The sequence below is a fragment of the Haemaphysalis longicornis genome, unplaced genomic scaffold, assembly GCF_048455015.1.
Source record: "Haemaphysalis longicornis isolate Haplotype H1 unplaced genomic scaffold, Haemaphysalis longicornis Haplotype H1 scaffold_2, whole genome shotgun sequence".
Taxonomy (NCBI): domain Eukaryota; kingdom Metazoa; phylum Arthropoda; class Arachnida; order Ixodida; family Ixodidae; genus Haemaphysalis; species Haemaphysalis longicornis.
Genome location: NW_027526295.1, coordinates 209,275,954 through 209,292,028, shown reverse-complemented (window position 1 = coordinate 209,292,028; position 16,075 = coordinate 209,275,954).

The following is a 16,075-nucleotide window of genomic DNA, read 5'->3' as shown; positions in this document are numbered from 1 at the left end:
CTCTTTGCAACCACTGTTATAATCACTGTTATCGCGCTTTTGGACTTTTCTTTATTCTCTGTTGTTTAAGGCGATATGTGATATGTTTATATGGCTAAGGTTTCACGTATTTCTTATGTCTGCGAACAGTCACGTGACTTTCAAGCGCTGGGCGTTCTATAACGCGAGGCGTTTGAAAAGGAATGCCCCGGTTTGTGTGCTATTAGCTCGCAGTCTCTGTCAAATTTTCATGCCCTTCAAAACCTCAAGACAATACGTGTCCTACCTTCGATACACATTATGAATTACAGTCGAGCCCACATATAACGGCCCCACTTAAAACGAACTTTCGCTTATAACGAACAAAACGTGCGTGATCGTCAAAATATACGTTATTTTAATGGCATAAAATCCCACGCACAACGAACGTCTTTGAGCTCTGCCGATCGGTTACAGCGAACGGCCGGCGCCGCGATGTGGGTTGAAATGATGTCCTCTGCCCAGTTCTGCCGGCGCAGGTCGCTTTCCCGAACCTCCTCGCAGGCAAAACGGGCAAAACGAGATTTTCCCGACTTCTGCCCAGGCAATGGCTGGCCACATCGCTTCAAGGTGCGGCACGGCATTGTTTTTAAGTTGATTGTCGGCGAGGCGGCGTCTGCAAGTGACCAATATGTTGCAGCGTGGCTTGAAAAAAAAGAAGTTATCTCAAGCTATGGGGAGCGCGGCGTCTACAACGCAGATAAAACTGCGTTATATTACCAGATGTTGCCGCATAAAACGCACGCTATGAAAGACGACACATGCACTGGCGGGAAGCATAGCAAAGTGCGCGTCACAGCTCGTGTGTGCACTAACATGGATGGCAGCGACCGCCGCGTGCCCTTCGCCATCAGAAAGTCGAAAAGGCCGCGTTGGTTTAGGAGCTATGTGCGTGCGCTACAGGCACAACGCTAAGGCGTGGATGACGCGCGATTTATTCGCGGATTGGCTGAGCGAGTTCGACCGTAACATGCAGAGGCAAGCAGTAGCGGTCCCAGAGATTGGTTTTGGGGGGGGGCGATTTTTTTTTTTTTTTTTTGGGGGGGGGGGGCGAGGTGAATAAAGAATCGCTCCCCTCCTTGCACCAATTCTGCTGAAGTGGTGATAACCATGGAGGCGTGTGCGCGTATGCGGTGCAACCCGCTGGGATTTAACTTCGCGCAAGTGGAATGCTTAAAAAAACTAAAAATAAGAAACTGAGGACCTCTTTGGGGGAGGCGACCGCCCCCTTGCCGCAGAAATAGTTTAGAAACGTTGAGTATTAGCCGAGTTGTCGTTACTAAAAACGGCCAGCAATAAGGCCTGGATCTGTCACCCTGTTATCTGCCTCGAAAGTGCAGTGGGAGCTGTGATGTCACCGCCCAGGCGCAAGACCACCTAGAGAAACAGGACAAGGTCCTTGCGGCTTCGAGATGCGCGCAGCCATTGACTCCGTTCGGCGCTACGCTACGCTTTTTTTTTTTATCAGATGGCGGACATGCTGCGCCTAATGCTGCCGCTACTGCTGAGTGGTGCCGGTTGGCGGGGAAACCAGCGTTTGAAGGACAGATAGGGGGGTCCTAAACGCAACATGCTCGCTGACGACAGTACCTGACGATTTCCAGCGACGACTAGCGGCCCGCAAGCGTTACCGCATGCGGCGCTGTCCCGACGAGCAGGTAGGTCCCTTCGAAGTCCGATCGCTCAGAAAAGGCTTAGCATCTGCGCAGAATTATTCAGTCACCGCTTTACGAAGCCGCGCCGACGACGATCACCAGCGCAATCTTTTACTGCGCTATCCCCCCTCCCATGCATTTATAAACTGATGTTCAGCAGTAGTCCCATTCTGGAGGGAGGTGACAAGTTCTAGCTGATTTGATTGATTATGAGCTTTAACGCGCCAACGCTACTCAGGCGATGAGGCGCGCCCGTAGTGGAGGGCTCCGGGTTAATTTTGACTACGTGGGGATCCTTCACGTGCGGCGAAATCTTGGACACACGGGCGTTTTTAAAGCTACCTCTACCCCCCAAGGGTTCTTTCGCGACCGTTGGTGTCACGAGAAAACTCCACCGAACAAATAAAAGAATTTACTGGCACCGCCGGGAATCGAACCTGGAACTAATAAACTAACAAAACGAGAGGCCGTTGTCATACCGATTCAGCTACAAGCCCACACGAACACGCGAAGACAAATGGTGTACTCACCAAGCTGGCCGAAAGTGTACCAATATGTTGGTGTGTTTAATTTTGCATTCTACAAATTGGTTTTTACTACAAAAAGTGTGTTTGGGTTATAACCCCTGTTGATTTATTTTTGATTGGCTGCAAACCTGCCATAACGTTGCTGGAGCGGGTGTTGTTCCCCAGGTTATTCTTTTTATTTTTGGGAGGGGGGGAACATGGAAAAAGAATTGTAAGAATTGGCATCACGGCGCAGTGGCCGAGCACCAACCTCAAGACCAAAGTTGTTTCGGCACTTCGGAAACTAAGGTAATCAACACCAGGCGCATTCGATTGAGAAGCGGAAGCTATAACAACTGCGTCACGCACCTCGCTGGATAACAGAGAGTTTTAGCTGACCGTTTTTGACGCTCCGCTATGCTCCCGACGACCCGCTCAGCACAACGGGAGCGTTAGCAGCCGAAAGGCTTTTAGCTAAGCGATAACCGTATCTCCTTCGACGGGGAATGATTCGCGTGACTGGTCGTTTCGCGTGCGCCTGTAAACCAAAACTTGATCCTAAAGGAAACATAAAAATTTGTATTTGGTCGCCCAACAAAGCAAAATACCGTGTTTCTTGGCCTCATTTAACCTTTTTTTGTATAATGTAGTCGCTGACATGCTATAATTTTTCTAAATAACATAAACAAGCCGATAAACTTTGGAATAGCCAAGCCAAGGCTGTCTTTCTCGGTGCTGCATAGAAGCAGCCCCACGCTTCGGTCGACGTTTATCGCGTCCGTTATCTTTGAGGTGTGTGGCACCACTGCCTATTCGGAAGCGCTTTCGCGGCTTCGTCGGTCGTGTTTCAACTGAAGAAACGAAGTTCGCCGTAGCGCGCTCGCATCGTGGGAGCAGCCATGTTAAAATTCCGCACGGTAGCGTAAGCTGCCGCGGCGGACCGGTCCGCTAAGAGGCCCCGGTTAGCGGAGCGGAGCCCCGCTCCGGTATCGCCGGTAGCGCGCTAGCGTGCCACGCATGCGCAATTGCGCTCCCGCTTGCTATCGGAGCGGAGCGGACCGTCAGAAACGGTCAGCTAAAACTCTCTAACAGGTTGAAAAAGCGGGTTTTCTATTGAAGTTACGCGGCCCTATAAAGGGCCAGGATAATCTAGATTTCGCCGAAGCTGTAACACCTGCAGTGCATGCTGATACTACGCCAGATTCTACGCCAAAGAAAAAAGAATAAGAGATAGAGGGAAAAGAAAAGGGAAAATGAAAGCGAGGAAGTGAGAACAAAAAGCGGGACGAAAGTTGCAGCGCAGCTACATAAAACAATAAAATTACCCGCACCGAGCATCTTGGGCCCTTTGTAAATGCAGCTTCTGCACTGTTGCTCCGCTTTCAGAGTTTTTATGGGCCTCGCTTTTCGTACGGCTTCAGTTCGGACATTACTTACACAGAGATTTCCTTTACCGCACAAAAGAAACTACGCTAAGCATTACAAGGTGCGTAGTTCCCTTTCATTAAGCCCGCAGCGACCAGAAAAAACAAAACTGGTAACACAAAAAACAGGTGAAAAGCCCCTGCATCTGACTCACTTCCTTGTTCTTTTGTCGCCCTGCTCCGATACCGTTAGAGCCCGATTATTGCCCTTCCTATAGGGGCTTTACAAGATTGAACAGGCCATGTGTCCGCTAGTGGACAGTGCATTCCTGAATCGACGACAAGCGACAGCGTGCGTGCTACCCTTTATCTTTTAGCCAGTAAGCAGAGACAGAATAGCGTCTGTTAGTGTGACAGCATCCATAAAAGCAACAAGAAACAAGGACAAAGAACGAGACGGCTGTTGGAAGAACAAGTCGCGGCGCCGTCGTCACCTGCCAGGCGAGCGTTATCAAAACAAGCTTCCCCCGTGTAACTATTTGTGTTCTTAATACAAGTTTTGTGCACTCCGCAGTGCGGGCGCTCGTTTGCGTTGGAACGACAGCCCCTTGTTTTTGCTCCGTCTTACTCGCGGACCGGTTTTTTAGTCTATTTATGTTTTGGTAACGCCAAGCGGCTCTCCGTGGCACATCGTTCTCACTTGGCGTTCAGGTTCGGTCGTTAGGGGGAAATGGTGCCCCAAACAAGAACTCCACGCGATGCTCATGTTACTGACGTGTCATTAGCTGAGCACCGGCGACGGCTCGATTCTGTACCACATGTTATGGGAGGGGACGTGATCACACTTTAACTACTGCCTCGAAGTGGCGAGAAGTCTAGCGGAATTTTTTTAAATAACGGCTTACCACGGCTTAGGCGTGCCACTATTTCGCCATCACCCGAAGTGCGTGTTCTGGAGAGCCTCGCGAAAGTGCGGTTATGTCCATAAGTGTTATTTTTAGCCTAGTTCCGCCAGACACTATTTGCTTGCAGTTTTTATGTAAGAAAGCAATAATTGAAAGTGGCCTAAATTGCTGCAACACTAACGACATTTTTCACATTAATTGTGTAATAATGCCAGGAAGCACGGTTTGTCGTTTTCAGCTGCCCACAAAAACAAAACCTTTGTACCTAGTGAAACAGAAGAGAGTTTTAAGGAAACGATCACACCAAACAAGGTCTTTCGGTAAGAAGATTGCCTCGTCGTAGAATAATAAAATACTTTCCCGATTTCCCAAACAACTCTGGTCCAGTTGTTAGAGCATCTAATGGATTTCTTGAACAGCACCGGTATAGCGTCTCGACTTGAACAGTTCTGTACCATTTCTTTCTCGTTTTTTGGTTGCATCATTTTTCCACACGGCATCCAAAGAATCCATGTCAGAACGAATGCGAACGGTGGTATGTAGAAACCGAAACAAAGGGGCAAAGAAGTACCGTTATACAGGCTGCTTCAAGAACTTCAGAATACTGTATAGGTCAGTTTCAGAAAGAGAGTCCGAAAGCTCGTTGGGAAGAAGACCGGGGCGATGTCGTGGACGATGTCCTGTAGCCCATATGTGACAAACTTGGGTTGGTTGGAAACGTGGACATGTCTCTAGAAAGTGGTCCTATTTCGCTACCGCAACAGGGCTGTCCGGACGGTACAATGGGTTGCTTCACTGGTACCGTCGACGAGTTAAAGTCCACAGAATTAGGGACACAAAGTACGCGTCTCTGAACGCATTCAACACCAGCCAACTTTGTACACTTGAGTATGAGTGTCCACCAGTTGGACGCGGTGCGTTGAAATCTCCACTCACCCGCACTGTGAACACCGGGCGCGCGCGGAAGAGATGCTTAATCAGAGTCGCAATAGGGATAACTCACGCTGCGCGGGAGCACGTAGCTTGTCACTAGTATTCTACAAGTTTGAGAAGGCGCACCAACACGTCCATTGCCTCATGCCACTCACTGCACTCCTGCTTTAGTCAGGGAGCTGGTGACAGACTGGAGCCTTGCTGGGTGCCTTAGGTACAGTGCTACACTGGCGATCCAATAATAATGGGTGAAGGGTAGGCGTTGAATCCTGCCAGACCAGGAAGTTGGCTGGTCTCTTGTGGGAGCAAGGCCCAGGCGATAATCCTTCAGATAAGTTAGCTACAGCGAAACTCGGCGGCTTCGTTTGCGAGTCCCCTGCAGTTCTACTGAAGCAAACTTCTAGGTCCTCGGGATCACTGAATAGTTGTAAAGTACGCCAGCAAAACAAACAAAAGCTGTCGCAGTTGTGGCGTCACAAAAAATAGATGAGTTTATCCGGAGACAGCTTGCCAGACGACAATGTCGCAAGTATGACAAGCGTAACGGAAACAGAATACCGACTACCAATGGACACCGAGCGTTCAGAAGAGCGGCTGAGCCAAGTTCTTCCCCGACACAGACGTGGGGCCTCCTCTTGAAGCGTGCTCGACCGTTTTTATTATCTATTAGACTACCGAAAACTTGTAATGAATATTTTTGCGCGCATCGTTCGTGACGATTTCGGCGTGCATTTTCGGCCTGCTGCATGCTTGGAACGGTTCTATATGTCGGCAATGGGCCTCTCTAAGGTATCGAAAGGGCTCGAACAGGCTGGCAAGAGCGACGCAACAGCGGTCGCCATAATTTATTTCGGCAACACGTCGCTGCAATTATGTACAATTATTTGTGGTAAACACCCTTACTTGTAAAAAGTGAAAGATAAAACAATTCAGATCGTCTTTCGACGTCTGTTCGTTTGCTTCAGGCGGCTATCTTTTTCACGCTGTCCATCTCGCAATACGTTTGCCACACACTGTTGCCAGACTTCGTGCCAGGTTAAACGCGCTCGCATTATATAAGCTCGTTTCACCTGCGTATGACCTGACGAAGTACTAACACGAATGCCCACCCTGAATGCACACCCTCGCACTTAATAACTCGTGCCCCGTGTCAGAAATTTTGCTTCCAAGTCTATAGTTTCTAGCTAAAGCAGTAACTGAAGTGTCATTTACCTGCGTATACATCACTGATGGGGTGTTATTATTTTCTTAGTTGCTTATACCATAAGAGGTGTACCCTGTGAAAATTATTTGTTATACGTTCAACGCTACATTAATTGAAGATAAAACTCCCATTTATATTTTGCGTATACTTCTCCAAGAAACTCAAAGCGGGCTGCATAACTGGCTTTCTCTGTTTTAGTATGTGTCTATATATACAGAAAGCAATATAACCCAATTACAGGGGTCATGTCCAGTAAAAAAAAATTGACAGGAGGGCGTGCTGGTGTGTCTCAATTTGAAAAAAATTCAATCACTCTCTCACGAATTCAACGTGCGTGCCCCACCCTTACTGGCAGGATGCCCGATGTAGTTTTACGCCTCTAGCTTGTTACCATTAATATTAATAACGTTGAGAAGTGTGGCATCGTCGATCGTCTCTCTCTCACCGACCAAACTCGATCAATGGTTCCGCTAATACCTTACGTAGCATGTCACGTCATGCGATAACTTGAACATGTGTGACTTTTTTTCGAATGTCATGTTACCACTCAAGTCTAGACTTCACCATAACAGCACACCGTCGGCATCAACCTCAGCTTGCTCAGTCAGCAGACCCTGATAGAAAGCAGCGCTGTGGAAGAAGGCTAAACACTTCCTCCATAGGAAATCCTGCTCAGGGGTGTGTTCATACCACCAACGATAAGCAGTCTAGCAGGTTGATTTTTTTTACGTTATCAAAACACATTGTTAGTCTTCGCTGAAGGTCACCGACCAAGAGCCGCAGAAAACTGGGACGGAAAGGAATTTGGAAGACTTTCTAATCGGGAAGGTGTTTTCAGAATAAAACACACAAAGTGTGAGACTGAAGGAAGAAAGAAACCGCTTTCAGGGACAAACCTTCGAAGTAACATAACGTGTTGGTGCAAGGCGAAACAAAAGGCAACAAAAAAGAAAGACAAAGTTAAGAGCGAAACCAGGACAAAACGAAGGCAAAGTTTATTCGCGTATAGGCCGATCACATCGCGGTAACGACAAGAATTACGGGAGGGCCGCATTTTAATTACCGTGCCGATAAAGGCAGTAAACGTGATTAATTGCTCCCAATCGCTAATTAAACCGCATGGCTCGGATCAGAGTATTGGCACACCTGTCGTCCGAAACAAAGGAGTGAAAATACGTGAATGGAAGCGCGTTACAGACTTTGGTAATATAAGGTATGCACATCACGCGAGTAAAGGAAAATTTAAATCAGAGGTTTCCGAGCAGAAAGAAAACAGGGCTCGAAAAGCAAAAGTGCTCAAAGCCAGCAGGAAGTGATCAGCGGGCAGGTCATTAAGGGGTGCAGCAGGGAGGCGACATATTGCTAAGTGTGTATTGGAGAAGTAGGGAACGGCAAATGTAAGCGGAACGAACCGGTAGCCTGTTGCAAGGAGCAAAAAAAATTGTCTTGTCTATTCGCCGCTGTCAGTTTACAACCTATTTCTGATAGCCTAGCAGCCTACTTCAGGTATCTTAGTATCTTAAGTTCTGTCCTCCTTCCTACAGCAAACGATGCTGTATTTAGGATGATAAAGCGGCGGACCATTACTATACTCCCTAAAGCGAAATTTGTGCGCAGTGCGAACTGCGGTCTTCTCGGGCACGGCGCGTAGCTGCTGCGTCTCAGGAAGTGATCGCGTGATCAGCGAACGCACGGCGGCGCGCGCTACCCTGCCGTTAGCTTGCAGCGCGTCGCCGCCGCCGAGCATGTTGTAAATCGTGTTTGTGCCTCCAGCGCGAATGTCATGTGGTTCGGATGAGCCACACAACGCGGAGGAGAGAAAGAGTCTCTTTACTGAAAGAGAAAGGAGGACCGATGTACAGTCGGAATCAATTTGAAGGTGATCGCGCGGGTGGCAAAGAAACAAGCAGCGGCGCCATGGTTCGGGTTGTAGCACGGTTGCATCAGGCAAAAGACAAAAAAGGCACTGCTGCCTTTATCTCCAAAGTTTTGAAAACGGGCGCGGTGTAGGTTGAAAGGCCCGCTGATCGATACTCCTGCGATCACCTCCAAATCGATCCCGACTGTACGTGCACCACGCAGCGCGTGCTGGGCTTCTGTGGCGCCACCTTGGCATACCGCCCTCAACCTCACAACTTCTCGATTCGTTTTCCTCCTGTCTTCGGTGATTCCTTTGTTCGCCGGGTTACCAGGCCGACAAATCCGCTAAACCACAGTAGCGTACGCTTAAGTGTTAAGCCAGCTCAACAGCACTGAAATGGACTTCATGGCGCTGAATTTTTTTCATGAGATCACGATGCAGTCTGTGGACGCTCAACAGAATGGGATCCATCTGTCTCGCCACAGTTTAATTGTAACCGCCGAAACACGTTCCCCCGCTGTAGAGGGCATTGCCTTCATTGTCAAGTTTTCAATCTTCTAAATTAGCTAGACATTCGGCCAGTCAGAGCGCAAATGTTCCCAATCTTTAGCTACGGTGCTGGCAAGTATTCTGTTATGCGTTAGGAAACATGGTTGCTGGTGCCTCGGTATGTCATAACAAACGTGGAGCGTGATGACATGTTGCGGTTGTATTCGTATTCGTAGCAAACATCCTCATTAATACTCTTCTTACCAGCATGAGTACCGTATGTCACAGCTCACCCCTTTGCGATTTGGAGGGTCCATGGTTATCGTCCTCATCGTGGTCATCATCACGCATCCCTGCACTTCATAAAAAGAGTTATATGACGCCGGTCTGCAAGATGGCGACAGCAAAAGTGCCAGACAAAAAAAAAAGCAGCTTGCAGACACATTTAGAGGCGGGGCAGACGATGACCGAACGCGCTGGCGAAAATGTGGAAGTGTTCGCTGCCCCTACCCATCCGCCATTATTCTGTGCGCGGGCATTCTGAAGAAATAACTAAATACGCCAGTAACTAAGGTTCTAAACAGAAGCAACAAAAAAATTAGGAAACTGACCAAGTATTCTCATGGAAGCCGTTTGTCCAGTGGACGGTTCCAGGGTCGCCTTCTCTTGTGGCCATTACTGTGCCACCGAGAATGTTTCTGCCTCACAATATATCGGCTACCCTCCCTCAGAGTAACTTCCAGGAAGAAAAACTTTGCCGCAGAGTGCCCAGTAGCTTCTACAGCACCTGCAATTGTTGCGGCACGCGGTGCCGCTTAAGGGGTGGCACAAACGGAAACGCCCTTTGTAGAGCAGCTCATCTCTCTCCGCCAGGGGCACAAAGGGAGCAGCTTTCCTGTGGAGGCGTTACCGCGGCAGCAGCAGCAGCAGCCGTGGACGGAGCCTTTGAGGCGCTATCCGCTTGCCCCAGCCTCCCAGCAACAGTCAATGGACCACCATTTGGACACGGCGTCATCAAGCGGTCTTTATACGCTTGCTTAGTGGCCTTTGTTGCCTGTCCAGCCCTGATGGGCACCCTATAGCGGATGGCACTTTTCCACCCCCTTCCCCCTTTTTTTCTCAGCCGGTGTGTTTGGCTTCAAGAGCAACAAATACCAGAAGGAATGAAATCTCTGTAAAAAAAAGAAAGGTCTGTTCAGGCAGCTATTGTAGGTGCGTATTTTTTCTGTAATGTCCTCCTTGTGGTTTCGCTATCGAGAAATACATGGGCGTAACGGGGCGCCCCTCGCACAATGTCCTCAGTGACTTCGGCCTTACAACTAAGTTTACAATCGTCGTGAAGAAAGTAAACAAAACAAAACGGGCGCCAGTATATTAGAAATAGTTTAATGACACCGCTTCCGGCAGCGAATTTCGTCGTCGCGACAATCGACTGTCTGGCGCAGTTTTATCAATGTTTGCTTGCTTCGTTCCCTTAATGCCTCACGTCGTTCCCGTTGTATAGCTTGTCTCGGCATTATTTTCCTTTCTTTGACCTTCACATACAATGTCAGACGCCGCGGAACACTGGTATTACACGAAGGCTATTGCGAAAGGCGAAATCATAGTCCAGTGCCAAGCATGACGTTTACTGCAAACGACCGGTGCCGTTCGTTCTGCCTTCCTGTTCTCTGGAACCTTTTCAGAGCAGGGTTCAATCAGAGCAGTGTGTTCCGTACAGTCACACTTTATGGACGAGTGCGCACCACTTGATCGGTTGCTTGCCGATCGATTCGCGTAGTAATACCAATGATTGGGCCAATTCAGTTGGGCGATTATAAGCTCCCAGTTTGGCCGCCATAGGTTTGATATCCCAATTACAGAAACCACGAAGACAAAACAAAAGCATGGTTTACCTGAGGAAACTTTGTCAGGATAACACTGATACGCTCTCAGCCCGAACTTACCTCAAATAAGCTATATAATAACGAAAACATGGAGTAAAGATGCAACTCACCAACTACTTTCTCGCTTGCGCGATTGGCTGAGGCCGAGGAAATCAAACGCAAATTAAACAGAGAGCGTAAGTTTGCAATAGGAGTTATGTGCACTTGAAATTTAGTGCGTATTATATTTATAGCAGTACAACTCTTAAAAAAAAGTCGTGGCACTTACTAACAGAACCCTAACCAGTTACTTGTCCCAGTATGAACTACGTACTTAGTGGATTGTACTAACTGACCATGCATAACCAAGTGAAAAGCCACGCGCGACATAGACGCATTCAACACGCACATATCACACTTAGACAACCAACAGATAAATTGAGCAAGAAAACCAAACGAATGCACGGGGAGAGCGAGTACAAATTAGTTACGTCAGAAATGCATCTGCTCTTTTTGCTTTTATAGCCAGCAGCGGAAAGTCATTTGATAGAGTTAGTGGGATTGTCGTAAAAATCAAATATTTAGCGATAATTTTAGAATTATGCATTTTAAAGTGAGCATATACAAGTCAGCGTGCGGATTTGCAAAAACATTTTAATCGTGATTTGGAGTGGTAAAAGTGCTGTAGTTATTACATTCAATAATTCATAGAATTTTGTTAGTGTCGATGAATGTTAGTATCAAACAAGCAGCAGTTACTAAGTGCACGGTCTAGACTAGTAACGGTTCCACACATAGTGGCAGGACCTACGCACCGTTCTGGGGGGTGGTAAAGTTCGCAAGGAGTTAGCAAATGCAGCCGTTACTACCCTTTCACGAGCTTTTTTGTTTAAGACAAAAGGATGGTGGGGCAAAGAATACAGGTTTCCAACGATCCCGTAAACACGTCACCGCAATGCGAAAAAGCCGCCTGCTAACAGCTGCGAAACCACAGACGATGTTCTGACACAACACCGGCTGACTGGCATAAGCGACACTGCCACTTACGTGACCCTGTTTGTCGAGTCGTACCGAATGTTTCAAGACACGGTTACTACTAACCGTAAAAAATAGGCGCGTACAGGTCCGATCAAATGTGCGCTGAGCATCGAAACGCCCGCACAGCGGCAACGCTGCGCCATCTAGGAAGGCCGACGGTAACGCAGCGCCGGTCACCTCCAGTCCCGATTCTTGCTGGATATCTGCATGGAATCACAATACGAACACTTAGTTTTGGATACCTGCCTCTAATATACATTTCTGCTGCCGTCACAATACTTCTCATCGACCGAATTGAAATTTTCGTTTTAGTTGAATCTCAGTGAATTAATATCTCAGTGAATATCTCAGTGAGTAATGCATCGAATAAATATCTCAGTGAATAGAGCATCGTTTGCTGCCGGACATGCTCTGAAGATATCATAGAATCCCAATTCTTTTGAACAAAATAAATTTTTAATTTTCATGGCCCTTATCGTCCACACAACGTAAGAGCGTCGCGCTTACAAGTAGCATGCTTGCTAGCCCGTGAGGCGGCCCGCCAATACAAAACCGTAATTTGTGATGGAACCAAGATAAATGTTATGCCTGGAGCTCAAACCTTATTATTCAGTGAGGAGAAGAACAGCAAATTAATACAAGACGAAGGATTATCGGTAAATTAGTGTTGAAACTTCATACAGGCAAGCACGAACCGAGATTGGAAAGGACGTGGGAAATAGAAAGCACAATGCAAGAATGCCTGCAAATCGTAAATCATGGAAACGGTAAATAGGTGTGCTATCACGTTCTTCCTCGCATCAAAGAAGGGGAGGGGGGGAGCGTTGGCTGCCCCAAGGGCGCCGCCTGCGTCCTTTCGATGCTTTAGAGTTTTTGTGTGGTTCACGATTAATGCGTCCCACGCCTGCTTCATGGTGCAAAAAGTTCGATTTCTCCGTTACTGAAATTCCGCCCCTTTTTAACCAAACAGCAATGAGCCTGTTAGCTGCAGCAGTGCGAGGGCAAGTAAAGCCACCCGTGAGGAAATACGGTAACTACGCGAAGCAGTCCAAGTTGCGCCCCGGCAAGAAGCAACCAGGCAGAAATAATTGGCGCGGCGTGCTGCCACAGCACACCCACACCCACACACACGCACACAAAAGCAATCTCGACAGGGTAAGTGTGGAGTATCGACTACGCTGTTGTCGCGGGCCAACATCATGGTCACGTAAACAGTCCGCGGCAAAAACTGCAGTGTGTAAAATGGGTGTCCTTAACGCTCGGATTAAATGTTGGCCGCCGCATTTTAATTTTAGGTAATTTGTAGCTTCTGTACTTGTTTCGAAATGAGGGAGCGCTGCAGATTATGTTTCGTGTCTCCAGGATAAAAATGTCCCACTAGCCTGGCCTTTAGCTAACGACGCAGTGCTTAACAGCGGGAACGCACGCACCCCTACGGCACAATGGTGAGCAGGAACGGTTGTAGGCAGACTGATAAATATAGGTGTCAGCTTCGTGCGCATGCGCCGTATATGCTTTGCAATGGGTACATGGCATTTTCTAGTTCCTCTAACCCTTTCTTTAAAACCGCGTTTGTATAGTTACTGCTAAGGTATTCACCCACGCTTGCAGTCGCAACATATATATATAATGTGCGCTTAAAGACGTGTAGTTATAACTTGAATAGTAACACTGCTATTGACGCGCCAGCCAAATCAGGTTTTCAACGAAGCCGACATACAGCTGGTTGTTTAATCACAGCATCATACGGAGTCAACAAAGCAGGAAAAGTGAAAATGTTTGACCAGCGAAAAACAATAGTCCTGCTGCCTTTTAATGTCTTAGCATTTTAGTAGTTTCTAACCCGAGCGGATGAGGCCACGGCACTCTTAGGCCAACTCCACAGAAGATGAAAGTGCGTGAGAGTTCGGCTGCCCACTGACTCCGGATTGACAGCACTTGAGATCAGTCGATGGTGATCTCAAATAAGGATAACAAGGAACGCACACAAAACTACGTCGCAAAGAGACTAAGAGCTTAACGTTAGTTTTTAGCACACACTCGGAGTAGCGCATGAATTATTTATGCGGGAGTAAGCACCGGTGCTGCTGTGCATTTATGCTTGAGTTGACAACCGTTTATTTGTTTTCACGCACACGCAGGAATTCCCCGCTTGGGAAATCGGCGAGACTATGTCGCAAGCCGCCGGGCTGAGGGAAGGAAGTGCGGAGGAGACGGGTGTCTAGAGGTGGAGAAGATAAGTACTTGGTAGTGTGGGGGAAGGGGAATGAGGCGCTACACGGGCCGTTCAAGGTCGAAGCGTACGCACCTCTGAAATAAAATACAGAAGGAATTACAGAAACTAGAGAAATCCACGTGCCCAATACACGCCCGTTGCCGGTTGCGGACACACCGCAGCAAACATCAGTCCCCAGATGAACAAGACCTGTAAAAGGCCTGGACTAGGCGCGCCCGGGAGGCTTGCGCATAACGCGCGGTAATGAAGATAAACGTCACTGTAACTTCTACTCCGGCTGCCAGCTTTTAGCAACTCTTTTTATCTGTAGATACGGCCCACCGTGCCTTCTATGACAACCTCACGAAAACCTTGACTCATGAAGCGCGGCTGGATTACGAGATCTGGACGGAGATTTGCTGAAATTCCGGGAGAGAATTGTCGCCGACGAAACGCTAACCGTGCGAACGATTTTCCCGGGCAGCGTAGCCTGGCCAACGCTCGCCTCTAATGTAAACACTACAAAAATATGGCTGAAATTAGGGGGCAATTTAATAATACAATGCGTTAGTGGCGTAACTACACGAAGATAGCTGGGCCCTGTGGTCTGCAGCACTACGTGCAAGGCCAGTGTCAGACCGACTATCAAACACCTGCTGTGAGACTGCTGCGGCCAGCAGAATTAAGGAATTGAGTACCTAGATTTGGTACCCAAATTCTACAAAACTTGGCCAACTTTTAAAGCCGACAAGAGCGCGAAAGAGACGCTTCACTCATTATAAGAGATCGCGCGCTCAACCTGCGTTTAACGCTTTTCCCAAAGCCACATCCTCTTTGTGAGACGCGCCACCCTTGTATTAATAAACCGAACTGTCATAAACTCTGAAATGTTACCCACTGTTAATTTATTTGCAAAGAACTACGCCAACCTGCACATGAATAATGGCGTAGTTCTCGTGCTTCAAGAGCCTCTTCCAGTAGTAAATAAAAGACGCCTGTGTTTGCTGAAGTAGCTTTTAAAATTGAAACCCGTAATATACTGCACAAGAAGATAGTTTCAGCATCATGCAGCCCCTATTTCATTGCGACGCTGGCGACGAAAGCTGAACATCGAAAGACCAGCGCGTTGCTAAAGTGGTCGTAGACCAAGCATAAACTTTCCTGCGATATACCGCGCTTTGGGGCGACCAGTGACGTTCGCCTGCGATTTGTTTACAACTTATAAGCTGTTACGAATCGGCCAGCGCCGCCGTACTTTCCCGCATCACTCCTCGGCTGTGCGGCGAAGCCACTGCGTGCGCCTTAGAAAACAGGCGCCACCATGTCGGTGACAAGTTTCGACAAGCCCGGCTCAGACGCTTCGCTTTCGGCGCATTTCAAAACTTCGGCGGCTGCCGGCGAGGCTCGTCTCAACGCTCTTCAAGGACACAGAGGCCCCGCGAACTCAGCGGAGTCCTCCTCTCTCCCCTCTCTCGAACTCAACGTGCGCCGAGGCTATGGACGGCTTACGAAATCTGGAAAGAGCGTTGTGTGTGTCTGTGACGTTCGTGGCGTGTTGCCGCTTATTGGCGTTTGACCGTTACCGCTTTTGGGTATAAATAGACCCCCGCAAGCGCTGTAAGCCATTTCTGTTAGAGCAGCGAATCGATACTGTCGCTCTGCTCGAGCCCTGTATTGTAACCTCGCCCGTCGGAGCATTGTTCTTTGCCTTTGGCTCAGCTCTCGCTATGAAGTAAACTGTTACGTTGGCCTATCAGCTCTGGACCTCTTCCCGGCTGCAGTCGGCCCACTGGGTCGCAACAACTGGTTGGCAGCGGTCGGATTGCAACTTCGTAACACCTGGAGCCAGCGGTGCGAGATCCAACACCACGGACGTCAAGGTGGCTTCGGACTTCGCAGAATTCACGGCGGTCAAGGGTGAGTGCGGGACTTTTCTTCACTGAGTTTTACCAGGCTACTGAGGATAGCTGGTAGGGCGTGTGTTTTTGTCGCGTGGATTATTCGCGCAAAACATTTTTGGAG